Source organism: Candoia aspera, chromosome 8, assembly GCF_035149785.1.
Source record: "Candoia aspera isolate rCanAsp1 chromosome 8, rCanAsp1.hap2, whole genome shotgun sequence".
Taxonomy (NCBI): domain Eukaryota; kingdom Metazoa; phylum Chordata; class Lepidosauria; order Squamata; family Boidae; genus Candoia; species Candoia aspera.
The window spans coordinates 43132855-43148533 of NC_086160.1; positions in this window are offsets into that span (position 1 = coordinate 43132855).

The window sequence follows — 15679 nt, forward strand, 5'->3', positions numbered from 1 at the left end:
GATATTAAGACTTTTAAAATGTATTATTATGTGTGTGCACATGTATGTGTATTACATGCTGCCTCCAGAGGTGGGACTGGCCCCATCGCTCCCAGCCTTCTGGAACAGTCTGAAGACCTGGTTCTGCTGCCTCGCTTGGAATGGAGAAGGGAATGGATCTATGTGGGGAGGGCTGCTATAGACCACTCCTCCCACATATGGACCGTTTTAGATTCCCCTGCCACTTGGACTTTTTTACTTTTTTATTCTTATTTATATCTATTTATTAGAGTAATTTTATATTTGTATATTTTATTTAAGGTATGGTTGTTGTTTTAATTAATTATTGTAAACCACCCAGAGTCCCTAGATGGAGGAGCTGGACAGGGACAAATTGAATCAATCAATCAATCAGTATGCTATTTCAATAGCATATATTATGTTTTTGCATCTTAAATGGAAGATCCCTCTTCCCTTCCCACACAAATTGTATATTGTATTATTAGACAATAAATTGTATAATTTATTTCACAATTTCTGGGTAAACTAAAATTTTCAGTATTGCTTTCTACCTTTGCATCTTGGATTTTAAGTGAATATTAAAGAGCTGATTTCTTAACAAACTTTGAAGCTACTTGAATAATCAATTTGGTCTGTAATAGACCATTTAGAAACCTATGGTAAATGCCCAAGAAAATGAACTAGTTTGAAGTTTAAAGAAAAAAGACTTCACACATTGATTATGTATAATTTCCTTAATGGATACTTAAGGAAAAGGGGTCAAGTGAGAAATCTGAAGTTTCAGCCAGTAATCAAAGAAGAATGAATGAATGAATGAATGAATGAATGGATCCCTGTATCTTTTAAAACCCTAAGACACTTTAACTAATAATCCAGATCCTATTCCCATAAACAATTTTTCATTGCAGTATGCTGCAAATAAATATTACAAGCATAATGAGTAAACTATTGAATATTTGTTCTTGTTTAGTTTTAAGCTATATCATAAATTATTATACCATATGCTACAAATTATTTCAAATGTTAAAAATAGCAAGATTATCAAATAATTTAAGAAGATTGAATTGATTATTATTACAATCATATACTCATTTATCTAGAGCTGTCTGAATGTAATTGGACTTACTTTTGAATAAACTGATATAGACTTCACTGTAATTGTTTTGTTTCCCTATTTAAGAAACTTTAAATTGCTTTTCAGAAGGATTTAAAAGGAAAATAATTATCAACTTTGAGAAGAGGACATGACCTATCCCTATCTAAGGATAGTCCCAAACCTTCAGTTTTCTGCACAATGAAAGAAGAATGGCAAAGCAGATTTAAAGAGCTCAGTATTCCACATGTCACTAAATGGATTGCATGGGAAGAATGAAAATCAAAGCCTAATAACCAAGGCTGAAACTTTTGAAGCATGTTTCCTTTCCTATTAATATTATTAATAATAATTTACCAGCTTTGAAAATATAATATGTATTTTTAAGCTTTGAGTATCACTCACCAGACAGATTTTGATAACATTAACATCAAATTATCCTTTGAGTTTTAAATTGGAAAGAATCACTTATAATTTCATACTCTGTTTTCTATTTTTATGACTTCTCATTTTGGGAGCAAGTTTATTTTGCTTCCCTGAAATAAAGTTATAGTACTCAAACAAACTATTGCTTTTCTTGTAAACTAAACAAATTACTTACAGCTTGAATAAAATGACTCATACTTCGGGAAGAATTTTGAAATGCTTTAAAACTCTTTATGTTTTCATACATTCCAAGAAGTCCAAATCATGATTATTTTGCAGATCAGGAATATATGTATACTGTATGAATAAGATATATTTTAAACTAATATAAAGCTTGTCATTATTTGGTAACTTTAGTGCTACCAGATGGATTTCTGTAATATTTACAACACAATGAGTAAAGTACATATCTATTCTGATTGTCCCACTTGTCAGAACTTAATATTGGGTTCTGACATGAATATGCCTTGTGTTCACACTTAGAACAGGGATTAATTACTACTATAGAGACAATAACCTGGCTTTCTTTCTGGAACAATTAATGTGCTGTAAGTACAATATTCTTACTTTGTTTCTTTAACCAAGCAATCACAACCCATTCCATGTGTTGATGCCATGTTGGGTTATTTTCTGCTAATAACAGTAGAAGGTTGCCTTTGAGGCTGAGCTTTTGGCAATTTATGTCCCATTGGCTGGTCAATTAATCAACAGCTTTGGGTTTAATGTCACCACTGTTGATAATGCTCATATTAATTGTGCAAATGTATTTGACATTGACTTGGTAGTGCTATTTTTTCCCATTTTTAAAAATCATGGGTGGCAAAGCAATATTTTTTCTTAATTGCTTAATTGTAATAAAAGTACTAATTGCTGATTTTTATCCAACATAAGGAATTACTTCTGGGTTTATCTGTCAATGAGTACTAATGAGTAAAAGTACTTAAGAGATTTTAACAACAAAATAAAATAATTACTGGACTATCAGTGCAAGTGCTATCTACTGTGAATGTAAGAATGCTAATTGCACAAATACTAATACAAGCTTTGATCAGTAATCTATTAATATACAGTAGGTGACAGCAACACATCCTACCATTAAATCTTAGTATAGTAACCTAATAGTTAAGGATGAACTTTTATCAGTAGAACTATAAATTAAAGACACAGTTTGTTTTTGAGGTGATATTGTTCAGGATTGTTTCTATAAAAATTAAGGGAAAACATAAAGGAAGCCTTTCTAATCGTCTTGAAGCTTTTGTTCATTGAACTGTAAATGTATTTATATTTCATTCAGTGTTCTAATCATGCATATAAAGTATGGTTTTAAATATATGCAAGTTTGTTCTAATGGGATATGTTAGTGTAATATTATTTAGTTCAACAGTTAAATATTAGGTACTTGATCAGGTCTAAGAAATGCATTTAAAAGAAATATGGCCATTTCCATGCACCAATGAATGGCTTTTATGCACAAGTCTATACTGAATTAAAAGATACTTTATATCTGAAAAAAACAATTATGTCAATCTTTTAGATGTTTCAGTACTCTTTAAACTACCAAACCATCAACCATCACCATAAATCATCAAATTATGTTATGGTGGGGAGAATCTGATACTTTCAACCCCAAGCTTCTCAGTCTGAATTGCCAGTCAGATTTAAAATAAAGGAGTAACAACAGGCTGTAAGATATTTCTTCAAGTGTCCTCATCAGTAGTTTGTTCCTCAGGATGTCCCATTATCTTAATACATAAAGGATGGTTGCTGAACCTTAGACCACAAGCTAAACATGCCCTCTGGCACACTGATTACAATCAGAATAGAAAACCTTTTGTATAACTGTGGTGAGAGGATGCATTATTTCATTATAAATCTCACCATGAATGGATGGAAATATTTACTAGGGCTGTGGGAGTCAAAATATTCAGGAGTGTGTACAAAATTCTTTTTTTATATATTTTAAAGTAGCAATTATCCTCTCTGTAGAGACTCTTTAATATTTTCTGGGAAATAAGCACATTCATGCAAACAAAGGCAGCCCTAATTTTCCCAATTTCACCTGACAAGTCTCATGTTTATGTTATTCTTTACTGGAATTTTAATGTGTAAATATTTAGAACATCCAAGATGATCTTCAGATGGCACACTTGTGCAAATCTTTGCTCTAGCCTAGTTAAGAGAAGATCCAGTGCCTTTTCAGTATGACTGCCTTCCACAGCTGCTTCTCTTTGTGGTTTCCTTATCACATTCAGATATTGTATTATTGATAATGCTCAACATGTGGATGCCCCACATAACCCCTGTGCTTCATTAATACTACTCAAGTGATGATGCTTGCCTCATCTGCTGCCTTGTGAAGGCTTTCCTTGTATAGATGTCCAACTGAATTTGTGAATGACCACAAAGCCTGATGTTGTCAGGGAATAGGTTATCTGGGGCTTTCCAGAAGCTGCTAGGGTGCCTTTAAACACCTTTATACTCTCGCTAGAAACCTCTTATCATTTATCTTATAGAACTTTTTAGCCTATCTATTGGCTACTACATAAAAACTGAATAGCAAACAGAATGTTTATTAATGAATGAATAGTAAAAAGAATGTTTATCACAAATGAGTTATTTTGATTAATCTATCATATACATGACAGGTGAATCTGCTATAAACTTTAAGTCCACAACTATTTTCTTGGCAAACTTCCAGTAATAGCAGATCATGTCTAATTTTCTGTACAATTTAACTCTTAATTAAAAGTGATCTTCAACTTTTAATTGTTAACTCTTTCAATTATAACCCATCTGTATACTTTTCATACAATATTTTAAATACTGTTTTCTCACATTTAAATGTCTCACATTTGTACAGTTTCTACAGATTGTTCTACAGTTCTTGCTTATTTAGTTGGTTGGGCGATTGCATTTATTCTGCTTTATTATCTCACCAAACTGTGGGATCCAGTTTTTTACAGTTTTAGCTCGTCCACATAGCAGCCTGAAGCTGCTTGTCTCCCATGCAGAAGCTCCTGTGAGGACCTATTTCTTCAAGTTATAGAAGCCCCAACCATATACATTGGATAGCTCACAATCACATAAAAATCAATGTAATACAGTAATCATTTTTTTAAAGTAATTAAGATCAATTATACACCCCTTCCCACCAAAAAAAAACAAAAAAACAAAAAAAGAACAGAATAAAATAGAAAGCACCCAGGCCCCAAAGTTTAATAAAAGAGAACAGTGATAACTATCTTCTTAAAGCTTAACAGATAAATGTGTAGGGAAATGTTCAAAAATGGGATGTTTGCAGGTATGGCATAGTCCAGGTTACATGATAAAAGTTTCTATAAGATTATATAGGATTTCTCCAGAATCACTGCCAAGAGAGAGAAATCAGTTCTCTGGAAGCTGGATTTAGACCACTGCTTTCATTTACAGGAATTTCTCTTCAGTAGGGAATTATGAAACATATGAAAGAATGAATAAAAGAGAGTGTGATTTTGTAATAAATACCAATCTGCATTCACAAGACTGAAGGAAGGGCCTTGGGGAAAGCTGGGAGAAAGAGAGGAGTTTCTCTAGTCTCTTGCCTGATAAAAGGAAAAATCAACAAGAAGCTGGAAATGTTCGTGAAAGCAAGCAGAGTATTTTTGTTCAGAATTAAGTCAGCTCTAAGAAATAGGCAATACTTTAGTCAGAAGCTGCATTGTTTTAATTCCTTTGTCTGTCTGCCCTAGTTAAGTTTTATTGTCTCTTGCTTTTATTTTGCACAAGTTGGGCATTCTGTTTGGGCTGTAGCCAAGAGGATTTACTTTGCTTTTTATTAACTTCTTATGAGCTAAAACCTAATTAGGAAGCAGAGATCCATCCCTAGCTTGCTCATTAAGATAAGGTTGCCAAGAACATGAGATGTGTTTTTCTAAACCATGTTTCATATAATGCATGTTTGATGGGGGGGGGGTTGTTTTTTTAAATAAAGTCTGATTTTATTTATCACTGAGAGTTGTATTTATTCCCAAAAGGGGAGAGAAAAGGCTAAGCTATCAGGCCAAGATGTTTCACTATGATTTTTTTTTTCTTTAATTCTTTTATACAGCAGGAAGGCAGTAAAAGTTGTAGCTCTTTCACAGAGCAGCATTACAGGAAAGTCACCAGATAAGGCAGTGACAAAAGTAAGTTTCAAGCAGCTACATCAGGACCACTTGATAGGGGCCAAGATGTGATTAGCTAATGGACATCTGGGAAAGGAGGTTTGAAAGCTCCAGACATTTATCCTATGTGTTCAACTGTCCCACTCTATTGTTTAGACTTGGTTTTAAAACATTGTGTTTATTTGCCATGACATCCTCAGAAAGATGGGATATAATCTGAATATACATTCAGTTATATTTAACTGCTTATTTGAAAAGTTGTAAGATCTACAAATCTGCAAATGAAGATTCAGCAATATTCAGCATTCTGTTCTCATAGAACTAATGGTATTTTCTAAAACATTTTTATGTGAGTTATTTCACAGGATTATCTGAAGTGAATCCAATCCCATAATATGAAAAAAGTCTATTTATTGAAATACATCAGGATGTTTGTTTATTATAGAGAACTTCTGGAACCAGTAATTACCTCTAAATAATGATGTACCATATAAAAATGCATTTTGTGAAATGCTTCATTAAACAAGCTTCAACTATTTTTTGAATGTTACCCTCATTTGTTATGGCTGTTAATATTTTCCTTTAAAGAAAAAAAAAAAACCTCCCCCCACCTAAGCACATAAGTTTTCAAATGACCAATCCTGATCACAATTATGAAAAGTCAAGCTGCACTGAAGTAGGCCGCAATATTGAAAATCACTGCTCACTAAATATAGTATTCCTTTGTCTACTATCCTCTGTGGAAATCTAGTTTCTCAGAAAGTTTAAAAACTATTTCCAAATGAAATGCAAAGCTTCTTTGTGGACAGTGCTCATGAACTTACCTAGCCAGACAATAACATCCAGCAATTATTCACATATTTTCCACTAGTATGTTTGTAACCTTAAATTTCATAATATTTTTTTTCTTTTTACAGCGGCATTCTTATATTTGATACCTTACTGTCTTCCTATTTGCCCAATTTTTAAGGATGGGAGATGTCACTCTACTATCTATCTATCTATCTATCTATCTATCTATCTATCTATGTGTGTATATATATATATATATATATATATATATATATATATATAAAATCACAATTTAATGGCAAAACAAAGGAAATGACCTTTAAATGTTCCAAAGAGCTTTGGCTATATGCCAATATAGTTTATTTAACCTTTAAAAAAACTCATTTAAGTTACTCCAAATCATTAAAACATTGAAAATGAGATATATGATCAAAATAGAATATTGTGCATTTCGAGAAAATTCATTATTTGTGTCATTTGTCAGATTTTATGCAATAACAGTAAATCTCTCATGCTGCTAAAAAAAAAAAAAAAAATCACTCATACTGGGTTGATTTGGTTTGTAGGAAATTATCTTTAGCCAGTTTTTGAATTGCTATTAATTTTGAGTTAAAGATTCAATAGACTTCATTGATACTATGAAAATAAGCTTCTGATTTGTATACTTACTATTTTATAGAGTTAACTGCAGAAGATAAACATGTCTATGCTATTTTGCTTTTTGGCATTAAGACAAAGGCATTTGTGACAAAAGTCACACCAAGAAAATTAAATTAAGTGGTTAAGCGTAATTATCTTCTTAGGTTAAGAAGAAGTCTGCAATAAGATGTAAAATCAATATAATATATTGTGTTGACACAAAGAACCAATCAATATAATATATATTGTGCTGACACAAAGAACCAATCAGCAGCCTGGCTCAGGGACAGGCCAATCAAGAACCAGTTCTCTTGGAATTTCTTCAAATAAACCTTTAAAAAATTGAAATGAAACCACAACTTTTTAAATTAGGTATTAACTTTCAGAAAGAATCAACAAGAAACATCATAATTTAATGACAGATATGCTTACAGCAATGATGATAAGTTTTGCTCATCATAGGAAGAAATACAATTCCAACAATATCTGATTGGGAACTTAAACTTGGAGGATACACAATAATGGGAAAACTAACTGCATATATACATAGTAGAAGTTTAACCAAATTTAAACCAGAATGGTTCCCATACATACAATACATCACACAACATGGCAAATATAATCACTTATACTGTGGCTTCTAAGCAGATATAAGGGAGAAGGGTTGAGAGGGAAGTAAGAAATCCAATAGTTTTTTTTTAAATCCTTTTTTCTCTTTTTCTTCTTCTTTTTTGGTATTTTAATCCTTGTTAATTTTGCTTTGTTCATCTATTTTTCCTTAACTTGTTAAAAATTATTATTTTTATATACACACACACACACATACACAATACCATGGAGTCTTTAATATTAAGTAATCAGTTTGAGATCAAAACTTTGTATATAAGAAATACTTTGATGCAATTTGGAGCAGTTCTTGTTTCAATGTTATATTCAACTTTGGATGAAAATGTCAAATAATTCTATGCTTCTTTTCTCCTCTATTCTCAACACTTTAAGCTACCTAAACAATAGAATGCTAATAGTGCCCAATTAACATTGTATAAAATCACTGTATTGAAACAATATAATGTATAATGTGTCAAGATCTATAACAATATAATGGATTCATTCAGCCTAAAAGCTTATCACTGCTTGACTGACTGACCATGAAAGCCTACACTAGTATAAAAACATACAAGGCCTGGCTTCTAGGTATCTCAAGGTCTACTTTCAGAACCAGACTCTCCAGTGCATTCATCTATGATGGGGCTACTCACCATATTAAAAATTGTGAGATGAAAACTCATTAGACTTTATCTCCAAGAAGAATTAATATGACATACCGTATATCCATCTTCAGAATGTCCAGAAACCTTGAAATTAAATGCAAGCTTTGTCTGATTTCAGTATTGGATATTGGACTCAGTGAACCACTGGTCTTATCTAATAATCAGGTAATAATTATTTTTTTAAATGAGCTACATTGCTACATTTTTCCCTTTGATTTTAATCTGTAGCTATATGGTTAAAAACAAACGAACAAACAAAAAACCTCTTGCATTCTTTACTCATCATGTTGACTTTTGTTGTGATTTAAACACTGCTACTTCTATTTTTTTATTTCTATTGATTATTGTAAATCTTTTGTTCCTTCCTGTATGGTCTTTGGCTGTTTACAAAACAAATAAACAGGAGACATATTTTTGAACTGTGCATAGCTCTTATTTTACAAAATTAAGACATCAAAATAAAAAAGATGGCTGGATTATCACAGATTTTTTAAAGGCTCAGAAGATCTTTATTCTCTTATTCTTATTTAAAATGTGTACCTGCACTACTTATGGATTTCGGTGATACAATAATACTGCCCTGGGGATAAAAATAAGACTTTCTATCCACTATTCTGCAATAGGAATAGAATGGATCTGTCTGGCCCAAAATTAGGAATGATAGAGCTTTTCTGTTATATTACAGAGCCATCAAAGGAATCATATCTCATTTTACTTGGTGTCATGAGTGCCGTTGAGCTAAAGTCATCAGCGCAATGGCACACATGACAATGACAAGGAAATAAGTGAAGGGGCACAAGTTAAGTAGCCATCAACCCACAACGACTAACGGCTAACAAACAATAGCTAAACGGATCACGGAGCCACCCAAGCCATCAGCGGCAATACAACGGGGATCGCCCAGCTGAAAGCAATCAGCAGAAGAATGGAAACCTGAGGATGGGCGATCCTGGAAACCCTCAACCAATGGCAGGGCAACGCATGGGACAAAGGGGGGTGACGTGACCGTGAGCGAGGGGGCGCTGACCGGCGCGGGGTATTTAAACCCCGCACCGGCGCGCTCCTGTCACTCTCAGCTTTTTTCTACCAACGTTGTACCTGCCCTGAAATAAACCAGAACCTGCTTTGCAAACCAGTGTCTGAACGTTATTCAGAGGTAGGCAGCGCATGACATAAAGCTGAGAGTCATAAACTCAGCCTCGCCGAGCCCCACCGGACGACAACGAGCCGCGGGAGGAGTAGACGGCGAGAAGACCAGCAAGATGAGGCCGGAACGGCGCGGGCAAGGAGGGCGAGCCGCGCGGCAAGAGACAGAGGAGGACCGACCGAGGCCAGAGGCACCGCGGACTCCCGGAGCCATGGACGCCCACCCCACCCGACCCGAGCCTCAGCTCCAACCCCAAGGGGAGATGGCGACGGAGGCAACCCGACCGCGGGAGGGAGCAGCACGACTTCCGAAACCAGCGGAGGACCCCGCGCCCCACATCGCACCCCAGCAACGGGCGTGGAGCGACAGCCCCACGGTGCTCAACACGGAGGAGGACGACGGAGACACCCATCGGACGGAGGAGGAAGCGGACCCGCTGCGGAGGGACGATGAACCCCACCGGCAACCCACCCCCGAGGACGCGCCAACGGAACCGGCCCCAGCGGCGGCGCGGGCTGTGGACGAGGAGGCACGAGCTGAACTCGCGGCCATGCGGGCTCAGCTGACGGAACTCCGGACCATGCTCCAGGCGCTTATGCCCCCCGCGCCACCCAACGGCGTCCCCGCACAAGCCCACACCCCGAGCGAAGCACCGAACCCACACGGGCCAGCGGAGAGCCAGCAGACGGCACAGGCGGCCGACACCACACCCCGGGAAGCGAGAGGCGGGGCCGCACAAAACGCCCGGGCCCCAAAGGACTTCCCCATCTTCTTCGATGGGACCCCCACAAAACTCTCGTTTTTCGTGACGAACGCTAGGGAGTTCATGGGGAGGCACGGACACTCCTATGACTCCGAGGCCGACAAGATCGCCGCCGTGGCGATCAAACTCCAAGACAGGGCGGTGGACTGGTACATCCAACTGTACGAGTCCAGCTCCCCCGCCCTCGCCACCTTCCCTGCTTTCATCAAAGAGATGAAAAACTACTTCGAAGACCCCCTAGCTAAAGTACGGGCGAAAAGCGCACTCCAGAGACTTAAACAGGGCACACGCACGGTCCCTGACTACGCCCTGGAGTTCAAAGCCCTCGCGGGAAAGGTCTGCGACTGGTCTGAGACCACCCTGCTGGAAATCTTCAAAAGGGGGCTCAACCGCGACGTTCTCCAATGGGCCCTCTACCGCGACGACCCAGAAACGTTACACGGGTGGATCCACCTCGCGGGGAAAGCCGAACACGCGCACCGCACCTTCCTTATGACAACCACGGAAGACACAAACTATGCCGGGGAAAAGGTACCCGCACCACACGGGGGGATGGCCGGCCCCATATACCCAAAAAAGAAGTTCAACCGGGAGCCCTGCGGGAGGTGTGGCAAATTAGGGCACAGGACGGCGGATTGCTTCGCCAACCGACCGCCGACCAGCGCGCCCAAGCCCGCCCCGAAAATTAGCCCCAAACCACCCAACCCGGGGCCGCCCCCTCACCGCCGAATGACCGTGGCCACAGCGACACCGGAAGAGGGCTGGGACGCTTACTGGGGGGAAGAGGACAATACCGACCCCGACCAGCCGGCGGGAAACGCTCCCCGCTTGCTCTGAGACGCGTGGCGAGGCAGGCGGTGGGACAGCAACGCGGACCACCTCAACGAAACGACAAAAGCTCCGTAATATTGGCAGCAATTCAACTCTCTGCCGGCAACGGAGCCACCACGGCCGCGGCACTAGTGGACTCGGGGTGCTCAAAAAACCTCATCCACCCCGACCTAGTCGCCAAACTCGACCTCCGCTGCTTCCCCCTCCCCACGCCGCTGGCATTCCACCAGCTGGACGGCTCTACAGCGGGAGGGAAACCAGCCACGCTACAAACCGAGCCGGTCACCCTGCAAATGGGCACTCACACCGAGCGCACATCGTTCGTAGTCACGCACATCGGACGGCCCATTGCAGTCCTGGGGATGCCATGGCTCGCGAAAAACAACCCGCGGATCAACTGGGCGACCCGCACCTTCACATTCGGCGACGGCGAGTATCGAGCACCAGTACCAGCTGGCAAAAGCAACCCCACGGTAGGACGAGCGGAGGCGACCACACAAGACAACGCCGCTACCACAGCAGACCTACCAGAACAATACGCCGACTTCTCCGAGGTCTTCGGAGAGGCAGAGGCAGACCAACTACCCCCCCACCGCAAGACGGATTGCCGGATCGACCTACTGCCCGACGTCCCCCTACCTAGACCAAAGATCTATTCGATGACCCCGAAGGAGATGGCAACCCTCCGGGAGTTCATCGATAAAAACCTAGACAGGGGATTCATAGAGCCAGCATGCTCACCGGTCGGAGCCCCCGTCTTATTCCGGGAGAAGAAAGACGGGACCCTACGGCTCTGCACCGACTACCGGGGCCTAAACGCGGCTTCCCTGTCCAACAAATACCCCTTACCCCTGGTGAAGGACATGCTCGCCCACCTGTCCACGGGCAAAGTCTTTTCCAAATTGGACCTTCGCGAGGCGTACTATCGCATCCGAATCAGGGAGGGGGACGAATGGAAGACGGCGTTTAACTGCCCCCTAGGCGCTTTCCAGTACAAGGTACTGCCCTTCGGACTCGCGGGGGCCCCTGGGGTGTTCATGCAGCTCATCAATGAGGTACTGCATGAACATCTGTTTAAAGGGGTCCTGGTCTACATCGACGACGTCCTCATTTACACAAAAACACACGAGGAACACGTAACCTTAGTCAGGCAAGTCCTCGACAAGCTCAGAAGGGCGCAGCTCTATGCAAAGCCTACAAAGTGCGAGTTTCACAAAGAGCGCCTAGACTATTTGGGGTATCGAATCTCCGGGGACGGCATCGAAATGGACCCCGCAAAAGTCGAAGCGGTGCTAAACTGGGAGCGGCCCCGCAACAGACGGCAACTACAGAGCTTCCTGGGATTCGCGAATTTCTACAGGTCATTCGCCCGGGGGTTCGCTGAGATAGCCCTCCCCTTAACGGACCTCCTCAAAACCAAAGGGGTGGGGGACACCCGACGCGCCAAGAACCCAGGCACAGTGCTAAATTGGACTCCCGCGTGCCAGACCGCATTCGACAAGCTGAAAGCGCTGTTCACGACGGAGCCAATCCTCGCGCACCCGGACCCAGAACGGCCGTTCGTGGTCCAAGCCGACGCCTCAGACTTCTCCCTGGGAGCCATCCTGCTACAAAAAGACTCCACGGGGCTCCTGAAACCATGCGCCTACCTGTCAAGGAAGTTCTCCGAGACAGAGAGGCGATGGCACGTCTGGGAGAAAGAAGCCTTCGCGGTGAAATCGGCACTAGAGACTTGGCGACACCTACTCGAGGGAGCCACCCAACCATTCGAGGTCTGGACGGACCACCGGAACCTCGAGGCCCTACGAACGCCTAGACGCCTTAGCCCAAAACAGGTCCGATGGGCCCAATTCTTCAGCCGCTTTGATTTCCAGCTGAAGTTCATGCCGGGCAAGAAGAACTTCCTGGCCGACGCCCTCTCCCGGCTGCCCCAAGACGAAGAGCCCGCCCCAGACACCATTGGGACGGTCCTATCCGCCTCGCAACTGGGGATGGCCGTGACCACCCGAAGCGGCGCACGGAGGCAGCTCGACGCTACGGCGCAGCCGACGGCGGGACAACCGGCGACGGAAAGAAGCCAACCGCAACTACCAGGGGGAATGCGCACGGACCTCGCCGCCGCCCTCAAAACCGACCCCTGGTTCCTGGCAAACCCCGACAAGGTAACGATGGCGCAAGACCTGGCATGGGGGGAAGGCAGAATCTACGTCCCGGACTCGCAACGCCAGGCGATCTTGCATAGGTCACACGACGCCAAGCAAGCGGGACACTTTGGGTTCCTCAAGACCCTACACCTAACACGGCGCCAATTCTGGTGGCCCGCGCTCAGGCGAGACGTAAAAACCTACGTGGCGTCCTGCCCAACGTGCGCTAGGGCCAAACGGGCACCAGGCAAACCCGCGGGGCTATTGCAACGGGTGGCAGAACCCTCCCGCCCATGGGAGGAAATCTCTATGGATTTTATAGTGGACCTCCCACCCAGCCAGAAGAAAACGGCCATTTGGGTGGTGAAGGACTACTTCTCAAAGCAGGCCCACTTCATCCCCTGCACGTCGGTCCCATCCTCACAACAACTAGCCAAACTCTTCCTCATCCACGTGTACAGGCTACACGGATGTCCCGCACGTGTGGTGACCGACAGGGGCACACAGTTCACCTCCAAATTCTGGCGGGCCTTCCTGAAGCTGACGGGGACCCAACAGGCCCTATCTACGGCTTGGCATCCGCAGACGGACGGAGCCACTGAGGTTCTTAATGCCACCTTAGAGCAATTTATACGATCATATACGAACTACCACCAAGACGACTGGGCTGAACTGCTCCCGTTCGCCGAAGTCGCATACAACAACGCCGTCCACACGAGCACGGGGAAAACCCCGTTCGAAGTAGTCTCGGGGCGCGACTTCGTCCCCATACCGGAGCTACCTCAACCCCTGGAACCCCAGGTGGACGCCAGCGACTGGGGACGGAAGATCGCGGAAGCATGGCCAGTAATCACGGCGGCGCTGAAGGAGGCACAGGCTGCTTACAAAGAGCAGGCCGACAAGCACCGGCGCCAACAACCGGAGTTCCAGGCAGGGGATATGGCCTATCTCTCCACCAAGTTCCTAAAGTCAACCCAACCCTCGAAAAAACTGGGGCCTAAGTACCTCGGGCCTTTCCGAGTCACGCAAATAGTGAACCCAGTAGCAATACGCCTGGACCTGCCACACAACCTCCGGAGACTCCACCCGGTGTTCCATACCAGCCTCCTAAAACCGGCAACCACCTCCCGATGGCACCCAAGCACGCCACAGCCCGCACCGCTAATGATCGACGGGCAACACCACTTCGAGATAAGGGACATCCTCGACTCCCGCAAGCAACGAGGAACTCTACACTATCTGGTCAGATGGAAACACTTCCCCCACCTGGAATGGGTGGCGGCGCACAACGTTAACGCGCCTGACCTGACCAGAGCATTTCACCGGGCATACCCCGACAAACCGCAACCAAGGTCAGCAAAACCAACCCCCCCCCCGCAGGCCCCCCCCGCCTCCCGTGCCCCAAGGGAAAGGGCCCCCCCCAAGCCCGCGACTTGGGTGGACCTTCCCCCCCCCGGGACTCACTCCCCCCGCCCCGGGCCCACGGGGTGGTGACAAACGATCGCCAGCACCCTCCCCCCGCCCCCCGGCCGCGGGGGAGTGGCAAGCAAGTCAACAGGGCAACCTGGGGGCAACGCCCAGGAGACACAACAAAGGCGACGCACTCTAAATAAGAAAAGAAGGGCCCTACCTGGAGCTGAGAAGCACCCGACCAGCCACGCCTCTCGCCTCGCCGAACTGAGCAAAAAAAAAACAGGGTGTGGTTGGAGCATGCGCACGCCAGGTCAGAACCCGAGCATGCGCACCATCGACACACCCTGGGAAGGCACGTGGTAGAGGGAGGAGCAAAGGGAGGGGCGACAACTACTCCGGCGGGAACTTTGAAAAAAAAAAAAAAAAAATCTGGCGTTTTGACAGCTCCACGGGGAAAACCAAGAAAACCAGGGGAGAACACTATTCGAAAAGGGGGCAGTATGTCATGAGTGCCGTTGAGCTAAAGTCATCAGCGCAATGGCACACATGACAATGACAAGGAAATAAGTGAAGGGGCACAAGTTAAGTAGCCATCAACCCACAACGACTAACGGCTAACAAACAATAGCTAAACGGATCACGGAGCCACCCAAGCCATCAGCGGCAATACAACGGGGATCGCCCAGCTGAAAGCAATCAGCAGAAGAATGGAAACCTGAGGATGGGCGATCCTGGAAACCCTCAACCAATGGCAGGGCAACGCATGGGACAAAGGGGGGTGACGTGACCGTGAGCGAGGGGGCGCTGACCGGCGCGGGGTATTTAAACCCCGCACCGGCGCGCTCCTGTCACTCTCAGCTTTTTTCTACCAACGTTGTACCTGCCCTGAAATAAACCAGAACCTGCTTTGCAAACCAGTGTCTGAACGTTATTCAGAGGTAGGCAGCGCATGACACTTGGTTTATGTTTGCACCAGCCTATTTCTCATATATTATAATGTCAAACTTTTGTAGGGCTT